Source organism: Ornithodoros turicata, chromosome 2 (genome assembly GCF_037126465.1).
Source record: "Ornithodoros turicata isolate Travis chromosome 2, ASM3712646v1, whole genome shotgun sequence".
Lineage (NCBI taxonomy): Eukaryota > Metazoa > Arthropoda > Arachnida > Ixodida > Argasidae > Ornithodoros > Ornithodoros turicata.
The window spans coordinates 107,142,697-107,161,192 of record NC_088202.1 but is presented as its reverse complement, the minus strand read 5'-3'; the positions used below and the strand labels follow the sequence as shown (position 1 = coordinate 107,161,192).

The window sequence follows — 18,496 nt, the reverse complement described above, 5'->3', positions numbered from 1 at the left end:
AGAGGGCCGGTCTCATGCAATCTAATGGAAGTGTAGGCGCCTTGGAAATAGATGGGACTGACTGCCCTATCTCGATGTGCCGCCTGACAGCGGCCCTATCAGGGCTTCACAAGCGCCCGGTCGATCTAAGGCGAAATATTGCTTTTCGGCAGTGCAGCCGACCGAGTGATGTAAATTGAGAAATGAATCTGTCGCTGCAAGCTGCGTTAAACCTGCTGGCCGTTCCAAGCTGGAAGAGGTCATTGCGTGGTGGGAGTATCGCTCGTTATGAAGCGAACGACCATTTTTACTTTTATGCTCTCTTCGAAGTCAGAATGATCTTTAGAAAGGAGAGATTTCTTGTGGATCAAAAGAGCGTTTTAGTTGAGGTGGATAATCAAGGAGGATGTTAGTACCTGAGAGTATGAGTTGTGTGGCGTTATAACATTGTCACCGTTTTTCCTCTCCCCCGTCCATCCCCCTCTCTCTCTATGTGCGCTTGTACGCGTGCGTGCGTGTTATACAACTAAGCAGATTTGACGGCTGGCATAGCACTACTCCAAGCTGACTGTAACGTGCATATGGTCTCACAACATGGTTATGGATATCGGTATGTAGTTTTATTTGACTGACCCCTAATAGCCTCATTTGTTGTCCCTTCTGCATTTCTCTGCTCTGTACTTAACGCCGAAAAAAAAAGCGTACGCTTGCTTCTCGAAAATTTTGAAGCTGGTGTACAGGAATACATAAATCCGCTGTACATTATATAGTACACCTACCGATGCCGAGTACTGATGGTTAATCATGAGCAGGTGCAAATTACGAGCGACATTGTCCACAAACTAACCAGCTATCCCTGCTCAAGGTTGGCCTCTGGAGGCTTGTTCTCCCTCTACATATAGCTACCAATACCAGGTCATTTGAACAAAGTTCCAGGGAGCAGCGCGCGCTCTGGCAGGGCGTGCCGAGAAATGCAGTGTAAATCAACAGCGACAACGTACGAGGACGACGATCGGAGACGATAGGAAAAGCCGGCCGATCTCCCTTGGGGCTAATGGCCATTCTCCGTGGGACGAAGAAGAAGAAAAGCAAGACATACCCACCCTGCACCGCAACCGTGCGCTGCGTGTTCTTCAAAAAACCTATAGACTGCAGCTATGGAGCTAACTGAGCTTTGAAGTGGCTGACAACACATTGCTGATCTTTGATGCACTCAGTGGTTTATCCAGAATTTCGTCCTTTGGGGGGGGGGGGGGGGGGCTCCGCAAGGGGGTGACTTTATATGCTTTTGACGAAATACTGCGCAATCTCACAAAATTTTAGGGGGTTCTCCTGGTGCAGATTTTGGGGGGTTAGGGGTGCAGGGGGTCTGGATAAATCACTGGATGCACTTCATTCCCTCTCTTATGGTAGGCGGGGCGCTTCCGAGCGAGCTTTTCCCATGGAGACATAGAAATCTTACGGAGAGAGGCTAGAAGGAAAGCTGGGGAGGAGGATCGGAGGAGAGCAAAGCACTTGAACGGGGCTCTTCCCTCTCTCAATGTATGCGCTCGGAAGCAGCCATATTGAATCAGCCGAGGAAACGTCGTGTATTTCCAGCCCGTGAAAGCAGCCACAGTTCCAAAAAGTGTTGCAACATGCTCGGTTGCTCCTCTGCTTCCGTCGGCTACATATTTTGTCAGTGTCCGCCCCTATCCAGGCTTGTAGTCAAGGCTGGTTGAGGCAGCGGCGGAGACGGCGTCCCCATGTGGCGTCCGTGTCGTGTCTGTTTCTTCGTGTGTGTATGTGTTTTCATATATCTTACGGTTTCATGGGTTCTGGTGGTATGTTACTGTTCCAAAAACATTTTTGGCGTTATGTTTGCTGTATGCTTACTGGATTCCTTTGTTTGAATGCGCCGCGACAACAGTAGCTGATTCAATATGGCGCTCCCCTCGCCCGTACGTCCCAGTTTCGGAGGTTTCCTTCTGGCATACTCCTTAAGATTTCTATGCGTGGAGACGAACATCACGTTGACGCTGGGAGATACGTCATAGCGGGGCGGAGTCTCCGCGCACCGGGCAGCATTCGATACTATATTGCCGCTAACTGCATATAAGACACACACAAAAAAGTGCAGCAGTGAGCACGCAGGATAGCATTTTACATCTTATATCCACTGCACCGAAAGATGTCTCCGCCATAGTTCATCCACACACTCAAAAAAAGAAAGGAAAACAAATAGACCTTCACCGCATAGCACGCTGTGCGCAAACCATTGCCGTGATACGGCCATCAGTCAAGTCAGTTTTTAGATGAGGATGATGATAGGAGAAAAAAAATGAAGATGTGAGCCCGCTCCCTGCGGGACAAGCCACTCCAGGTCTAGTAAAGAAAAAAGAAAAAGTCTAAAAAGACGACAGCTCTGCTATGCTATTAACGAAGGTGATGAGTGAGCGCTGTGCACCCTAACGATGAATCGCAGGCCGACGACGTCAAAGGGTCGGCCATCAAGACGGTCCGGGGATCTCTGAAGTTGCAAACGTGCAGTTCGAAACCGTGCACATTCGAGAAGAATATGTTCCGAATCTTTACGCACACCACACGTTGAATACAACGACGAAGGATGGGCGCATATATTGAACAGAAATGCGTTGGCCAATGGGACACTGAGTCGGAGTCTGTGAAGCAAAGCTTCGAGCGGCCGGGACATCCGCGGAGGGATTCGGTAAGGCAGGTCCGGGTCAATTATGCGCAGCAGCGACGTCGGCTCTGCGGAATCCGACCACTCACACCGAACTGAACGACGTTGGATGACGTACGGCACACGTTTCGCATCTTTAGAGGTGAAATATATCTTTTGCGTGAGACTTCGTTGATGAGCATCACGTGCCTCTCTGTCAGCAGCATCATTCCCAGCAGTGCCGATGCGGCCGGGGATCCAATGGAGCTCGATTGTGTGCCCTTTTGCGACAGCGGCATTGTGAGATAAGATGATGTCGTACACTATGACCACAAGGCCACTGGAGGCCACAGGTGCGCGTAGTGCTTGAAGGCCGGTCTTAGAATCAGAAAAGATTGAGCAGTCACCAGGTGTTGCTTGATCGGCAATGTACTGGACGGCATTGAGAACAGCGTACAGCTCTGCAGCCGTAGAAGATGTCTAGTGCGATAAGCGCACAGCATGGCGGACACTGGAGTCCAGGATGACGAACGCGCCAGAAGATCATGTGGTGTTGGAGGATGCATCCGTGAAAATCATCTTCCTTTCTGCATGCCTTGTGATATCTTCCAGAGTGAGCTGCTTAAGGACTGGCGTTGGGGTAGATCCCTTATTCGTTATACCAGGTATATCCACGAAAACATCAGGCTGATGAAGGATCCAAGGGGGGCAGCTTGGGATACGCAACGCTTTGCGGCGCGGAATTTCATGAAGCAACGGGATTGCGAGCCTATGTATGCCAGAGTTAGTGCGACGGGGGATATAGCCCTCGCAAGCGGGTGACGTCGATGACGGGTTACAAGACGAGTGTAGTTACGAAGGGCTTCAACATTTCGAAGTGTAGGTATAGGTGGAGCCCTCGCCGCGGCTAAGGCTGTTATGTTGGAGTTTTTAGAGTGCAGCATTGTGTCGCAAAGTACAGCGATTGTAAACGTTCAGACAGACTACAGGAAACGCCAGCTCGACTGAAAATAAATTATCCGCGGTTCATGTAGTATTGTGTACCTAACCACGAAAGCGTGGAAAATCCTACCCTCGACGAAATGACTTTGCAGCCGAATATGTGCCATGCAAACTCATTCTTGAAAATCACAGTTTGTTACTGAATCAATGCGAAGAAAAATACCGAGAGCAAGTTTTAGTATGCAAGTTTAACTATTTACGTGTTTGGACAAGACTACGCAGTCTGAAGTAGTTAAAGGTACCGAAAAGCAGTAGACGTGTAATCTAAGAAAATTTTCGTTCCTCATCGTCCCTCGTCACTCATAGCTTTTTAGACAATGAAAATTTAAAACCATACAGACAACGCTGTGCCGAAGTTGCTGCACCATACCGAATTCTCATTGCTCGTCAAGTACAACGTCCAAACTACGTTACATGTGCATAACAATGGGTCTAAAAGGGAAAAAAAAGTCGGCTGCGTGCCGGCTACGTAGGCATCTGGAGCAGCAAATTCTACTCGGGTATGCTCAGGTGTAGCTCACCATATCTCTGGTACATAGATCACATTTGCTTGACGAATTCGGAATTATTTCCCACCAGACGTCGCGCCGAGTCCTTTCACCGCTAGCAAATTAAAAATATTAATAGTGCTCTGTCACATGTGTAACGCTGGGTGCATAAACAGCTAACTATTAAACTAAACCGCAAACATAAAGTGTCTGCTGCTATGCGGTAGCTTTTGGTTGTCTATATAACTCCTGTGCGTAAATGTGTTGCGTTGCTACTAACATCACCCTGAGCAGCCTGGGTGAAAAGCACCCGTTCATTTTCCGTCGCTTAGCCCCCTCCACATAGACTAGTCAAAAAATGCTACGCTGAGGAGATTGTTAGCTCGCTACATAGTGCTACTTTGCTCAATAACGCCATGTTTCCGCTCAGGAACGTATACAAAGAGGAACCCTAGGCGGGATGTTAGACAATACATCACTTAACTACTCGGTATAGCAGACGACACTATCAAATACGATTGACACATATTACAGAAAGATTTAGTCGAGCGGACATCTTAAAGCGACAGTCTCAATACATCCACTAATTTTGAGATTGAAGCTGTACCCAACTTAGGCATCACTGCGTGACCAAGATAAAGGTCATTGAAGGACTGTTTTGAGATCGAATAAAACAATCAATTTTTTGCGCAATCACTCAACGTCATCAGAAATCACGTGAAAGTGTTTGTTTAGCTTTGGTTTGATCCCAGACCGTCGAGAAGGAGAAGCAAGAGGAGGAGGGACGAGCACACGTATAGAGACAGATATGGACCAGCTCTAAGCACCATGAAACGCGTCTAGCGTCGAGGAACTGCCTCCAACGTTGGTTAACGTGGCGATAGCGTTTGCACCTCTCATTTGGGAGTTCTAGTGTATCCTACGTTATCGCCTTTGCGCACGTAAAAGATAGCGTTGGTGGTTCCGCAAACGCGCAAAACATAAAGAGAGCTTCGCGTAGTCCTCAGAACCACCACGCTATCACTTACGTACGCAAAGACTATAGCGTACAATGCACTAAAACTCACTATTGTGTCAGGTCCTAACGGTGACCAGCACTGACCCGAAGTGGTGGGGATGATACGCGTGCATTAAATGCAGTTTCTCATATTTTTAGCGGCAAATTTCGCGGAACTTGATTGTAAACGCGACCCATCCCCAACAGGACACTAACATGTTTAATGTTTGTAAGAAGATGCTATTCGTCGCATTGGCTTCTTCAGTTTTTTTGTTTTTTTTGAAAGCGCACTTCAAAGCAGTTATTCCTTGTTACAGATGCACTCGGCTCAAACCGATGCAGCCCAGTAGCGAGCATTACATAACCGACAAATAGAATTCAAGAGAAATTCGCACAGTAAGTCAATCGCTTAAAGGTGGTGGTGATGGTTGGTAAAATAACAAGGGGAGGTTAAATTCGCGCAAGCGAATGACAGGCGCATTTTAGGCGCATGACTGAATGACTGGCGCATGACTGGTTAGGAGGGCACTGTATTAACATATGTCTTTGCTACCATCTGGGTGGGGGCGGTGTGGTGGGGTGAACAGCTTGCCGGTTTTGGAGTCACAATTGAGGGCAGTTGAGAGATGAGATGAGATGATGAGAGACGACTAAATTAGACCATCATCATCACCATCAAATCATCATCCCTCCACTTTCACCTAAACACTGAACACCCTAGGATGATGGTTTTGAGGTGCTGCTTGGGAACTTCACCCGTCGACTGCGTGAGTGACGGTCATGCACAAAGAACACAGAAATGAGACAGGGCGGCGATAAAGAATGCGTGATTTGCAGTGCAGATGCGTGCGTGCCACTAGGGATCCCTTTTGATGTTACCCCGGCTCAGAGAGAGAGAGGGAGAGAGAAAAAAAAGGAACTGGTGTCCGCATGCCCTACAAGAACTGATGACTATTACGACCCCGTCGGCATTGGACAGAAAGCACCGGGGGGACTTTCCGCTTCATTTCTCTTCCTGCTTCACCACCGGAGGAAGAAGCTCGCGCCTGCCGAGAAACAGTGAGCTCCGCAGAAAAGGAACTTTACGGCCATATGACTCCCGAAGGAACCCGCCTCTCACGTAGGCGATAGCTCCAATGGATCGTGGCATCTTTTGCCTTATTCCCTGCACTGATCCTTTTTGGTCCTGTGTTCTCCCAGCAAGGAGCTGCAGACAAAGGCTGTCTACACGTTCTTGCGCGAAGTAATATATGGCACAGAGAGGATCATACGGGAGGGGATTAAATGACGCGGCAATGCGTGAGAAGGTCGATATATACGGGGGACATGTGGAATCGTGAGTGCCACTCTACTTTGTCTGGTCCAAGAAGCCCGGATAGAAAGAAAGGATGTCACAATATTCGGGAGAGTTCGGGGAGTATAGTTAGGCAGATATGAAAGGGGGGCATCCACTCTTGTATTCTGTTATAGTGGGGTTCATTTTCTATAAGAAAATACATTTCAATTAAAAAAATGCAATTAGAAGAATACACAATCTGTTTTGATATGATGAACGTTTGTCGCACTTATTTTCGCGCTGACAGAAGGGCGTTTATCAGCATACACCCGTACACACGTATATATGGTGCGTCACGAGAAGCGGATAAAAATTTGCACAAATCCACATTGCGTTTTTCCTTCTAAAGCTGGAATGCAAATACCTATTTGCGCTATGGTCTACTAGTCTGAGTAGCCAGCACTAGCCTTAAAGAGTTCACCAAATTAACTTAATTAATTAATAAAAATGTGCCCCTTAGTTCAAATTAGGGAGTTGCAGCCTTAATGAGTTTCCGAAATTAATAGCTGTAGCCACGAGGGCTCCGATCCGCAAAAATAGAAACCGCAGCGAGCCCGCATGGCACACTATGAGAGACAGAAAAATGCGAGACATCCGAGCGTCTTGTGGAGTATCACTTTTAGATACGGGCGCTTCTTGTCCCCCTGACCGCTCTATGCTCAGTCTCTCTCAAAACACAGCATGCAAGGTATATCTAAACTGGTAGCCAAAACAAGTGAAAGTACCAAATCAGACCCATCGGCAAGGCTACCATCATGAGGCGCGAGCGATCCTTGGTGTTGGTAGTAGAGGTACGATCGTAAACAACAAAACTTTACAACATGGACATGGCTTGTGTGTGTACTAATAGTTATTCATAATTTTAATGTCGAAAAAACGTTCTGTTACCCAACCCGTGCACATGCACGAAATCATCTACCACCCGAGTACATTTCCGTATCCTGTTCCTTTGCGCATGTGTCACAGTGGGCGTGTTTATCCGTGCATCTCTGTATCCGTGCCGTGTGTCCGTTCTTTGCAATACAGAGTTCCTGCAGTTTTGGGGTTAAACGGGAAGCGACGTTCACAGCGACGGAGCTGTAGACCAAGATTAACACGTGTGAACAGATGAATACATGCATCCCCTGTTGCGGCCTCGTGAAAAAAAAAATTCATGAGATGCGCGGCCATGGTAGCGTGAGTGTTAGCAGGAATCAGCTGTGCACTAACGATGTCATGTTTTGTTGCAATGGACCAATAATGGCCACTCATTGCATAAATGCAAACCTCTAATCACTATGGGTACGTACAGCTCTAGGCGAGAAATGGACCTTAAGTGAACCTTCCTAATTTCTGTATGGTCATCAAGATGCCCTTCTGTTTGGAGCTGTCAAAAAACTGTGATAACTGTATGTATTTCGATTTGATATGTTTCATTAAACCTGATATGATTTATTTTTCTGTGTTCTCGTCTGGTATTGTTGCCTGGGTGAGGAAAAGAGAATACAACACAAACAAAGTGCGCGAACGTAAACCTGCCGTGGCTAATTATGCACTACTTATTATTCATACTGCTGACGTCGCCTCTGACGTTATTTATTTACAATCGTAGTTGTCCGGACGGATCGCGCTGACCGTCTCTATCATGGCGTCATTCTGAAGACACAGGGGCGTATGGGAGTTGCGCTACCTGTTTATATATACCTTGCAGGATGCCGTTCCACAAAGTGTGGTGTACCCTCGCTTGAGCCCCCCCCCCCCTTCTCTAATGCAATGAGGTGAGGCAGAGATAATGCAATGAAATAAAAAAAAACTTTATCTTCGTTGTTCTTCCTAGAAACGGCAGTTCAAATTGAATGCTGGAAGTTGAAGAAAATGGATTCGAACACGTACCCTCCTATTTTCGGTCCCAGATGCTAAGCATGGCGTGAGGCTTGGTGTGTTTTTCCTTCCAATGTTGTTTAATTGCCTCATCGATTACTACGTCACATGAGAATGATGCCGCCTGCCACGAGTGTGTTCGTCTATGTTGATGATGATGATGATTCAGGTTTTCTTGGCGCATAAGCAACGAAGGCCATAATGCGCCAAGACAATGATAGCTGTTCGTCTATGTGAATGTGGGAGTGACAACAATGGCAACAATGTAAGAGAGAACGTGTTGAGGGTGAGGGTGTGTACCCGTGTTTACTAGCGTGGCTTGGTACGTTGAAGAGAGGGTGATGCAATTGGTAGCATCTCTGGAGGGACATCGGAATTCGAATCCCACAGATGGTGTCTTTTCTTCAACTGCCATTATTCAATGGGTGGCTTTCAAGTTGAGAGGTGTCGCTACGCATGGTTGGACTTCGGACTTCCGGTCCGAAATTTTAGTTTCGTTCATTTGGAGCAAAGCAAAAGTTTATAAACTCTGGCTTAAACGAGAACCAAGATGAGTTCGTCTGAGAACGCTGGCATCACAAGCAAGTACGTTAATTTAACAAATACTTTGCACACACTTTTCTTATAGCAAAGTTTACATTTCGCGATGTTTTCGTGTGCATGTTTCGGTTCCGTTTGGCGCGCGATTTGAAACCGCGATCGTTTGCTGTGCGAAATGTTCCGTTACAATGCGGTCAGTTTGACGTTTCAGATAAGCAAGATAAGCAGTTCCGTATCAGATACGGTACAACAAAATGTACAGCCAGTATTTTACACAGCAATCTTCTGCACTGGATCATACGAATGTTTTTTTATTTTTTTTCGTGTGTGTGTATGTGTCTGTGTGTGTGTGTGTTCTGTGTTAGCGCCACGAAGCATCTGTGGCAATGAGCGGCGTACAGATGTGGACAGATGGAGAGGAAAGCCAGTGCGCACTATGCACTGCTGAACAGCTATCCAGTGCATTCAGAGTTCACAGGGACGGAAGAAAGCATACAGGGGGACATAAAGCGGCCGCACCTAAAAGAAACTTCGTAGGACAAACGGGGATTTAGCATTTTTTCATCTCTCATAGCCCATCATGTGAGCTCGCAGTGTTGTCCATTTCTTGTGGGTTGGAGAGCTCGGGGATTTGGTCTACAACTCTCTTACACCACGGACGCATTTTTATGGATTCATTATATTAATTTTGGAAACGCACTAATTCTAGCGCTCACTAGCGCTCACTGACAGTGCCATCTCTCGGTGCCTACGAAAACCCCCAACCTGAAATAGCCATATCGCAAACACGTAGATGTTTGCAGCTGTTGAAGGAAAAACTCAACTTGGATTTATGAAAACTTTGGCCCGCTTCTCGTGATGCACCCTGCATACACATGATCTCAATACTCATTGTTATCGTCGCTAACCGTAATACGAGGGGTGTTCAAGTCAAACCGGGACTTTTCATTTTTCGCAAAAGTAAAATGAACTTACAGGCGAGAAAGTAGTTTTATTTTTCAACGTAATTTCCAGCAGCACTAATGCACTTGTCCCAGCGTTTGACGAGGGCTTGGATGCGAGCAGCATAGAAATCCTTGCCGGCGCATAGCAGCCATGATCGGACCGCATTCTTGACCTCGTCGTTGCAGCTGAAGTGGCAGCCCCCAAGGAACGCATTAAGTGGAAATCGCTGGGGGCGAGGTCTGGACTGTAAGGGGGATGGGGCAGCAACTCCCAGCCAAATTCCTGTAAGGTGCGTGTCGTGAGATGCGCGGTATGCGGCCGTGCATTGTCCTGTAGGAGGAGGACTCCTTTGGTGATGAGGCCCGGCCGCTTTTGCTTCAGCGCCTTAGGCACATCCCTGAGGACCTGGCAGTAATATGCACTATTGATGGTGGTACCACTGGGCAGAAAATCAACATGAACAACGCCAGCCTTGTCCCGGAAAACCGTGGCCATGACCTTACCCGCAGACGGGGTGCTTCGGAACTTCTTGAGAGCTGGCGAGCCCGGATGCTTCCACTGTTTTGATGCGCGTTTAGACTCAGGAGTGAAATGGTACACCCACGTTTTATCGCACGTGATGATCCGATCAAGGAACGGCTGTCCTTCAGTGTCGAAACGGTACCTTAGCTCTTGAGAGATTTCCAGTCTTCTCTGCCGGCGAAACACGGAGAGCTGCCTCGGGACCCAACGGGCACTAACTTTCCGAAACTGAAGGTGTTCATGAATGATAGTGTTCAACGTTCCCACAGAAAGTCCGTCTTTCGAGCCAGTTCGAGACATGTTATCCGTCGGTCCTTGAGGATCAGGCGCTCCACAAGTTGGATGTTCTCAGGAACTCTGACACTGGGCTCTGAGCCGCCCCGGCCGGGATCGTCCTGCACTGATGTACGGCCGTCTCGGAACCGTTTGCACCACTCAAACGCTTTGCTGCGGCTAAGTGTATTGTGGCTATACAGAGCCTGAAGTCTTCTGTGAATTTCAAATGACTTTACACCTTCATTCACGAGAAACTTCATGACAATTCGCTCTTCGATGTGCGCGCTCACCTCGTTGTCGGCCATCTTGTCCAGAACGTGTCTTCCGTTTTGCACAAACTTTGGACCACCACGTGGTGAACGCGGAGGCCTGTCGCGTGTGAAAATGACGAAAAAGAAGTAGCGCGAGCCATTTGTACGCTCAGGAGACAGGAAGTCCCGGTTTGACTTGAACACCCCTCGTATAAATGCAAATACGAATTCGAATACGGGACCATAATGAATACAAGCCCCCCTATAGCACGCCTTTCTGAAAGAGCCGAGTGCACGAGCAATGGGCTACCTGCTCATTGCAGCAACAAGGAAGCTTCCGAGGTCATGTGAGCTGTCCGCTTACTGCACGTAATTCTGCATGTAGGGAGTAAGGAAATACTTCCATACAATCAGCATCTGCGGTAGCTGTTAGCAGCATATCAGTGCACAAAACCGTTCATTTACCACTAGTATAGGGCAATGAGGCTGTTTGTGAAGCTTCCGTGGTTAAGACGTCGCAGGGCTTTGCCGAACTGCATCCTAACTCCATCCTTTCACAATGCGTTGTTTGCGTTTGACGACAGCCCATCCAATGACAAGTGTTACTTCGCAATTGTCACAATAGGTGTATTAATATCAATAGCCATGTATTTCTATTTCTGTAACATCAATAATTGCCAATCGAATACCACACGAGTAACAAGTGCAAACAAGCCTCTCGTTGGCCGCTGCGCAGACGATCGATGTGTAACACAGGAATGCAAACGTTGACGGCAGCGATAGCGTTAAGACACTAAGCAACAGTTATAAAAAGCAAAAGTTCAGTGACCGTTAAAAATTACCTGTCCTTTCGGGATGATGATCCGGATGCCGATGAAAATATTAGCGGGCTGGAGTCTTCGGGTGTGTTTGGGCACGTTACGACTAAGAGGAAACGACAGGTGATATGCACAATAGCTGACAGAGTAGCAGGCTGAGCCTCTGCAGGTGGCGTTCTGTTCGTGACACGCTTAACATTGAAAACACCGAATGGAGGCAGTCATGCTACGTACGTGAGGCAGTTTCTACTTCCCGTGTTGTTTTTTGCTTTCTGCGATGTTATCGGGAACGCAATCTCACGATCTTACTGAACTCTGATATCCAGGACGACGGGAGTCTGCTATCATAGTTCTTCTTGCTCAACGCCGTACCAAGTCAACGCCACAGATAACCAACACCGCGTGTGTGGTGTTTGAATTTTGGCACACGACAAGGACCGGTTCTATAGGCCAAAAGAAATCACGAGTGCTGCGCAAAGCGATACTCGCCTTGACCATGCTGTCCCAAATGAGACAACTCCCCAACTGGAGCCATACTAACCGAAGAGTCTCAAGTGTCTCTCCCAAAATCAGAACGAAGCGAAAGCCTCAAGTCGGCAACCGCCTATATATCTTCGTGAAATGTCGTCGGCACCTGACCTGAAGTTGCTGTTTGTATCTTCTTACGGCGGACCGCTGAATGTTCCACTCTTCGATGTTGCGCTATGAGTATGCTGTACCCTGTGTCGTATGCAGGACGAGTAATGGCTCATACTTTACGTCCCGCTCCTGACAGCTCCTTATATAGCATGATACTTCCCGGTTGGTGCACATAAAGAGCAAAATGTGTAGCGTTTCAACAGGTTCTCGGCGTGGTATCTTCTTCATTTCCGCACATTTGGAAACCTGATTTGCAGTGCCCAGCAATGTCAATAGGTTTTCAATATAATGTTTCTGGACATTTTGAGGTAGACTCCGATCAAAGTTATATAAACAAATATATATATGTATATAAAGAAGTATCATGATGTGATCACCTGACTCATGCATATTTCGTTCTTTTAATTTTTTTATTACGTTTACATTTGGAGAATCTTTCCGTCTTCCCCCATTAAACAGAATAAGCTCGTTGACTGGAGTCCGTTTCGCCTGCTGTCATCCGCTTGGTTTCGAAAGGAACGCATGGCGATGTTGCCTCCAGGAACAGAGATGCTGTCTATTCCAGATCGTTTACGTGAGTAGTGGATAATAGCTACCTACTAAAATGTGCAAGAAGCGACCACGACGTGAACGATTGACGAACCGCGAACGATACTTCTTTTCGCTCCTCTGTTTATTTTTTTCTCTCTCTCTTTCTTCATGTCCGCTTTCCTTTTCTGCATTCCTTTTGTCTCTTTTCCCTTTTTCCGAGTGGAACAGCATGTCGGCTTTGCGTTTCACTGATCCTTCCCCCGCTTTTTTTTTTTCGTCGAATAAACAACCTTTGAATTCGAACAAATTTCGTATGATAAGCCTCAACGGCATCCCCGGCCCCAGTAGACGTTAAATACGGGGTATCGTCGACTAGGATTTCAAAGAGCGTTAGAGGACACTCAGGACGTCAAAACTTATCTTCAGACCAATCATTGTAGAGTCGCTCATCATCATAGTTGTCAAATCTATTAGTGAATCTATAAGTATTTATTACTACCAAGTCTTTTTTTCTCTATTCTACTCTATTATATTCAAATCTATTGCAAAAGCTTCGCTTTACAAACGGGAGACATAAAAGTGGACCAATTGATTGATTTGCCTCTCTGGTACAATCACCGCTTGCCGTGCTTGCCTGTTTTAGAGCACTCGCGGGCCGGACACATGGATCTGTTGTTTGGTTTGGCAGAAGACAAAATAAAATAAAATATCATAATAAAAACCATGCGAACGAACTCCTTTATTATAGCAATATTGAAGGTGATGCAATATTTAAAATGACATATTCGTGTCATCTTTAATACTGAAATTGCTTATCCGCAAACGAATTCGTCCGCATGATTTCTATTATACAAGAATGCTGCATATAAACGCAGCTATGCAGTTCATGTTAATGCTACTTGAAACGCTTTCCGAAGGCACTCCTCTTTCGTAATATTTCATCTATGTGCAAATATTATATTCGCATTTGAATAGTGTCTGTGATCGACTCGATTTGCATCACAAAGAAGAGTGCGCTTACATTTCCATTCAACGATAACACTTGAATTTTCATTCGAATTTTCGAAAGCTTTTACGCCGAGATTGTGCCAGCGAGCCTCAAATATGTATCTGTACTGCCGCAACGCATATTGGACGTAGAACATAGAATATGGAGGGACCATTTCCATTAATTGTTCTTCCTAGCTTCACTGAAGAATAGTAAAATTATGGACGTCACAAGCCGTGCAGGCACTTGAACTGCGTCGAATATATAAACAAATGGATTAATTCTCTACAGGCTCTTGCATGGTCCCCACTGAATTTTGATGAAGAAAATCAAGGGTCGTTCAAGGACTTTTTAAGGCTCAGCCGCCGTTTTGCCTGAGATGTAAAATACAGTTTCATGACCAGGGCTTCAACATTTCGCTAAAGTATTTATAAGCTACAGTTATCACGCGAGCAAATACATGGGGAGATGCCAAAGATTCGAGGACACAAACTTAAAGCGTGCTTCGCCTGCATTGCACCCATAGACGCAATGCATAAGAAACGTATTATTTCATTTTGACGGAATACGTCGACACTTTTCATTGGTGCCACACTGGATCCTGTGAGATCCATATACAAGGAATTATGTCGAAAGAGAATTATCCGTATACCTATCAAGTCCTCTGTTCCCCCGCCGTTTGAAATCTTACACATTGTACTCAATGGGGCAGAAGTAGAATTCGCAATCCATTGTGGTTTCACAGTCTTATACATCAAAAGCTACCCGCTTTAGCTAATTCGCCACCTCAGTTTCACAATTAGGGGGGCCATGTTTACGACCTATGTAGCGAGCAATTTTTGTTCCCGAGGGCATGAAAGTGCAACTAAAATGTGAGAGACACAAAACTTAAAGAGGGCTTTGCCTAACGACACTTCCACATATATGAAAGCCAAGTGTGCGTTTGAGCACGTGTAAATGAGGGGGGGGGGGAGAGGAATGAAACTAGAAAGAGGGGGATTGTCAGAGTTCAGCGCACATTCTCCTCTGATAACGAGCACGGGAAGACGGGTTTGATAAAAACGTCTACAAAATAATGGTGTGCGTTCACAGCCTAAGAGACTGAAGAACATTTCTGGTGACCTCTGCTTTGAAAAAAGAAAAGACAACGCTGCAGATACTGCGTTGCCCTAAGGTTCCCGTCTCGAGAAATCGAACGCTGTCTCCTTCTTCGTATCCTTTTTCTTTTTTTGTACTCTTTATGGCATTATACTTGTGGCGGTAAAAAAGATGTACAAAATACTTATGGCTGTAGTGTATCGTTATTGCCAAGTGATCTGTACGCTGATGATTCCCTTTTAACCTTTACCTTAACTGTGACCGTTATTTTTTTTTTTGCATGTATATAATGTATGCTCATTTTTATGTTCCACACTTTCTCTTAATTTTCTCTTAATTTTTATTCTTCATTCTTAATTTTTCCGCGTAGCACCACGGGGAAACTTGGTTTCCACCAGTAAGAAGTTTGGGTTAGAGTCACTAAATAAGCTTATTTATAAGTAATAATAAGCTCATTTAGTGACTCTACACTCTAGTTTGGGTACCTTAATGGCTGTGAGCTCGTATATTTTGCTGACGACGTTTTATACCTCTTTTTACAAGAAGCGAACGTAAGACAATATTTCGTTTTCTTTTCTTTGTGTACACTTCTATCAGCAACAAGATGTTTAACAAGATGTTTTGCCTCCAGACCAGCTTTTGAGTCGCTGTAGACAATCCAGTGCCAGGTCGCGCGTGCGTGGCTATGTATCTCACGGCAAGGTGTATAGCTACCAGTTCCACTGTCGTGGAAGAGGTCCTATGGGATAACCGCACTATGCCCTCCTTGGAGTGCTGCGGTACCACGTATGCCGCTGCAGATCCGGATTTCGTCGTGGAGCCATCAGTGAACATAGCAATTCTTGGTTGGTTGTTCTCCAACATGGACAGGCAGTATTGTTTCAGGGCCGAACGCGGCAGATTTGACTTTTGATGATGGACACCTGGCACCGTGGTGTAGATGCGAGGACAGCCAAGTGACCATGGAGGATGTAAGATCGTACACGGAGAAGGCCTCTTAGGCAGAGTCTTGCGGTATGGGGAAACGGCCTCAGAGAAAGAAGAGTTTCTACGGTGCACTTTCCGTACCAGAGGATGTCTGTCGTGTTGCGTGCGCAGTCAGATGTAGTGCAGCAGAGTCTCTTACGTCCTCAATACATCCACCGGTGGTTCTCTGGCCTCCACTGTAGACAGTGTGTTGGAAGCAACGGGTACACCTAGGCAGACTTTGAGACTTCTTGCCAGCACGCTCTGGAGCGTCTTCTCCAAGGTCTTGCTAATACCATGCAGGACCGGTAGATGATATGCCATCACCTGCTGAATAAGTGCTTTATGAGCAGTAAGGAGGGACGAGGTCGACATTTCCCATCTGGGATCTGCGAAATGACGCAGGATGTTGGTACGCGCGACAAACTCTGTGCTTTAAGCACTTAACGTGAGCAGCCCATGATAACTGACGGTCAATGACAACTCCTAGGAAACGGTGATGTGGCACTCTCTGAATCGGCTGATCGGTGAGCTTCTTCTTCTTCTTCCACCACTAGGAACAGTGGCCACCAGCCACACAGGGCGATTGGCCAGGGTGAGCTTCTTCTTCCTCTTCTTCTTCGTCTTTCTCCGCAGTGGCGCATAGCACGGGGCAATTGGGTGAGCTTCAGTTGGAAGTTCGTCATCTTCTTCCAGATATGCATTGTTCTGTGCAACTGCCCGCTTATTTTGGCGGAATGTTTCGCGCGTCAAATAGTGCATCCCAGGCAAGTTTTGCAAACACTCGAGGTGACGTTATATTTCGCCTTCGGGAAAGTACTGTCAATGGCTTACGGGAACGTTACCCCATTATTTCCATCATCATGATGATATCCGATCCTCCCCTCCCCCTTTTTTTACTGCACACCTTTGCTGAACAAGCTTCAACAATTCAGTTCAGAACAAGTTCAGCTTTAACCATAACGATAATTTGTGTTTCCCGTGTTCGTTCTAGTAGTTCGTTTTAGTAGTTCTTCGGTGACATAATGTGAGCTGACATGTGGTGCGTTCTCAAGTATTGTGTCCGCGTAAAATGCAAGGCTGGGTCGACATTCGGTCAAATCGTTCTTGCGGACGGTTCACTGTGATAACAGGCAAGACAGGAGGGTGACTAGGAGGACAATGAGCACAGTAGAGTGGAGGACGCTGAGAAAGGATAACCTTTAATACAAGGAAGACAGAAAAACGGCGCAAATGCCGAATGAGTGTCGGCCCAGTTCACGACCAAGTCGGCCAAAGGCGCACTTCCTCGCCCACCCTCTCGACCAATATGCTGCCACGTCGACCATGCAGATCGCTCGGTAATAAGGGCACACCTTCCCAGTTTGTAATGAATAACTATTAAGTGAGAAAAGAAAAAGAAGCGGAGGGGGGGGGGGGGTCTTGGGTTCTGTTTCCCAAGATTATGTACCCCCTATCTGTTGTTCTTTTCCCGGCTCCGAAATACTACTTTCGAAATTAAAAGGACGAGGCGACACCGTGCTTCGGCGTATCTGATCCGCCGCCCCGCTACCTTTCCCCAGTACATTTGGAACGAACGCAGATAGCACTTCTTTCTGTGCGCGTTTGTCCTGCTGTCGGGCGGTATTTCAAAACTTCTGGCGCGCTTTTTTTGAAACAGGAAAAAAAAAAAGAAAAAAAGAAAAGAAGAATGAACTGGGAGGAGGTACATAATCACGGATAAGAGAATCGAAGACCCTCTTCCCCCTCTACAACTCCGCCATTGACAGTTTTGGTCTAGTCCCTGCAGGTAAAAGGATCACCAATTCATTTCAGTTAACGAAATAATTAAGTAACGAGGAAAAACAGAAAAATAGACTGAGTACCTCTGGACCCTTACTAACACTACGCACTAAATCTGGTTCAAGTGCAGTGCACCATTTTTATAAAAACGTTTGACTCACTTTAAATTAAACGCCCTGCAGTAATAGAGAAAACAAAATGTCGGAGGTATGATGGCATTGGGAATGTCATTTTTACCAGCGATCCTCGTCTACAAAGAAGTCTGGCATTTGAAAGCGATGAATCAGTTTGAAGAATCCTTATCAAGCCCGTCGCACAGAGCTCGTTATCATCAATCAAAAGGAAGTGACCTGTGATAAGTGTTCGCTCTCTCGTGTACTCCTCCTTCCTTTCGGGTTTCATGCCTTCTCTCATCTATACACGTGTACAAACGTAAAGTTGTCTTACTTACACAAGACGTGCTTTAGGCAAAGCGCACTTTAGGGAGACGTGTCCGTGAATCTTGGGCATGCTGCACAACAGTGATCCGTCTCCAAACGTGAGTGATGATCTGAACATTAAAGAGATCGAAAGGTTTCCGAATGGTTTCCGCCGCTGATTCCTATTGCAATGAGTGCGAACACCTGTGGTTTCGAAGCTAGAGTTCTGACTATGGAAAAGCGGAATTTGCACTCGCAGCTCCACGAGAATAAGAACAAGATGCAAAATCAATGGTTTTCAAGGACTGTGGAAAAATTCTAAGGTTTTCCAGACCTTAAAAATAGCATTTTCAAAATCCAAGGTATTCAAAGGTTTCAAGGACCAGTGGGAACCATG

General features: G+C 46.3%; 1 protein-coding gene across 2 annotated transcripts in view; it reads right to left on the bottom strand.

Moving 5' to 3' along the window:
• Positions 1–18,496, bottom strand: part of LOC135385929 (adhesion G protein-coupled receptor L3-like) — a 317,487-nt gene that overhangs the window by 281,788 nt on the left and 17,203 nt on the right. The window contains exon 1 of one of the 2 annotated variants that reach the window (XM_064615561.1): positions 11,701–11,764. The exons of the other annotated variant lie outside the window; for it this stretch is intronic. The gene's annotated coding sequence lies outside the window, so the exon portion shown is untranslated. Of the gene's footprint in view, positions 1–11,700; positions 11,765–18,496 lie in introns of those variants that run through there. 2 annotated transcript variants of the gene reach the window in all.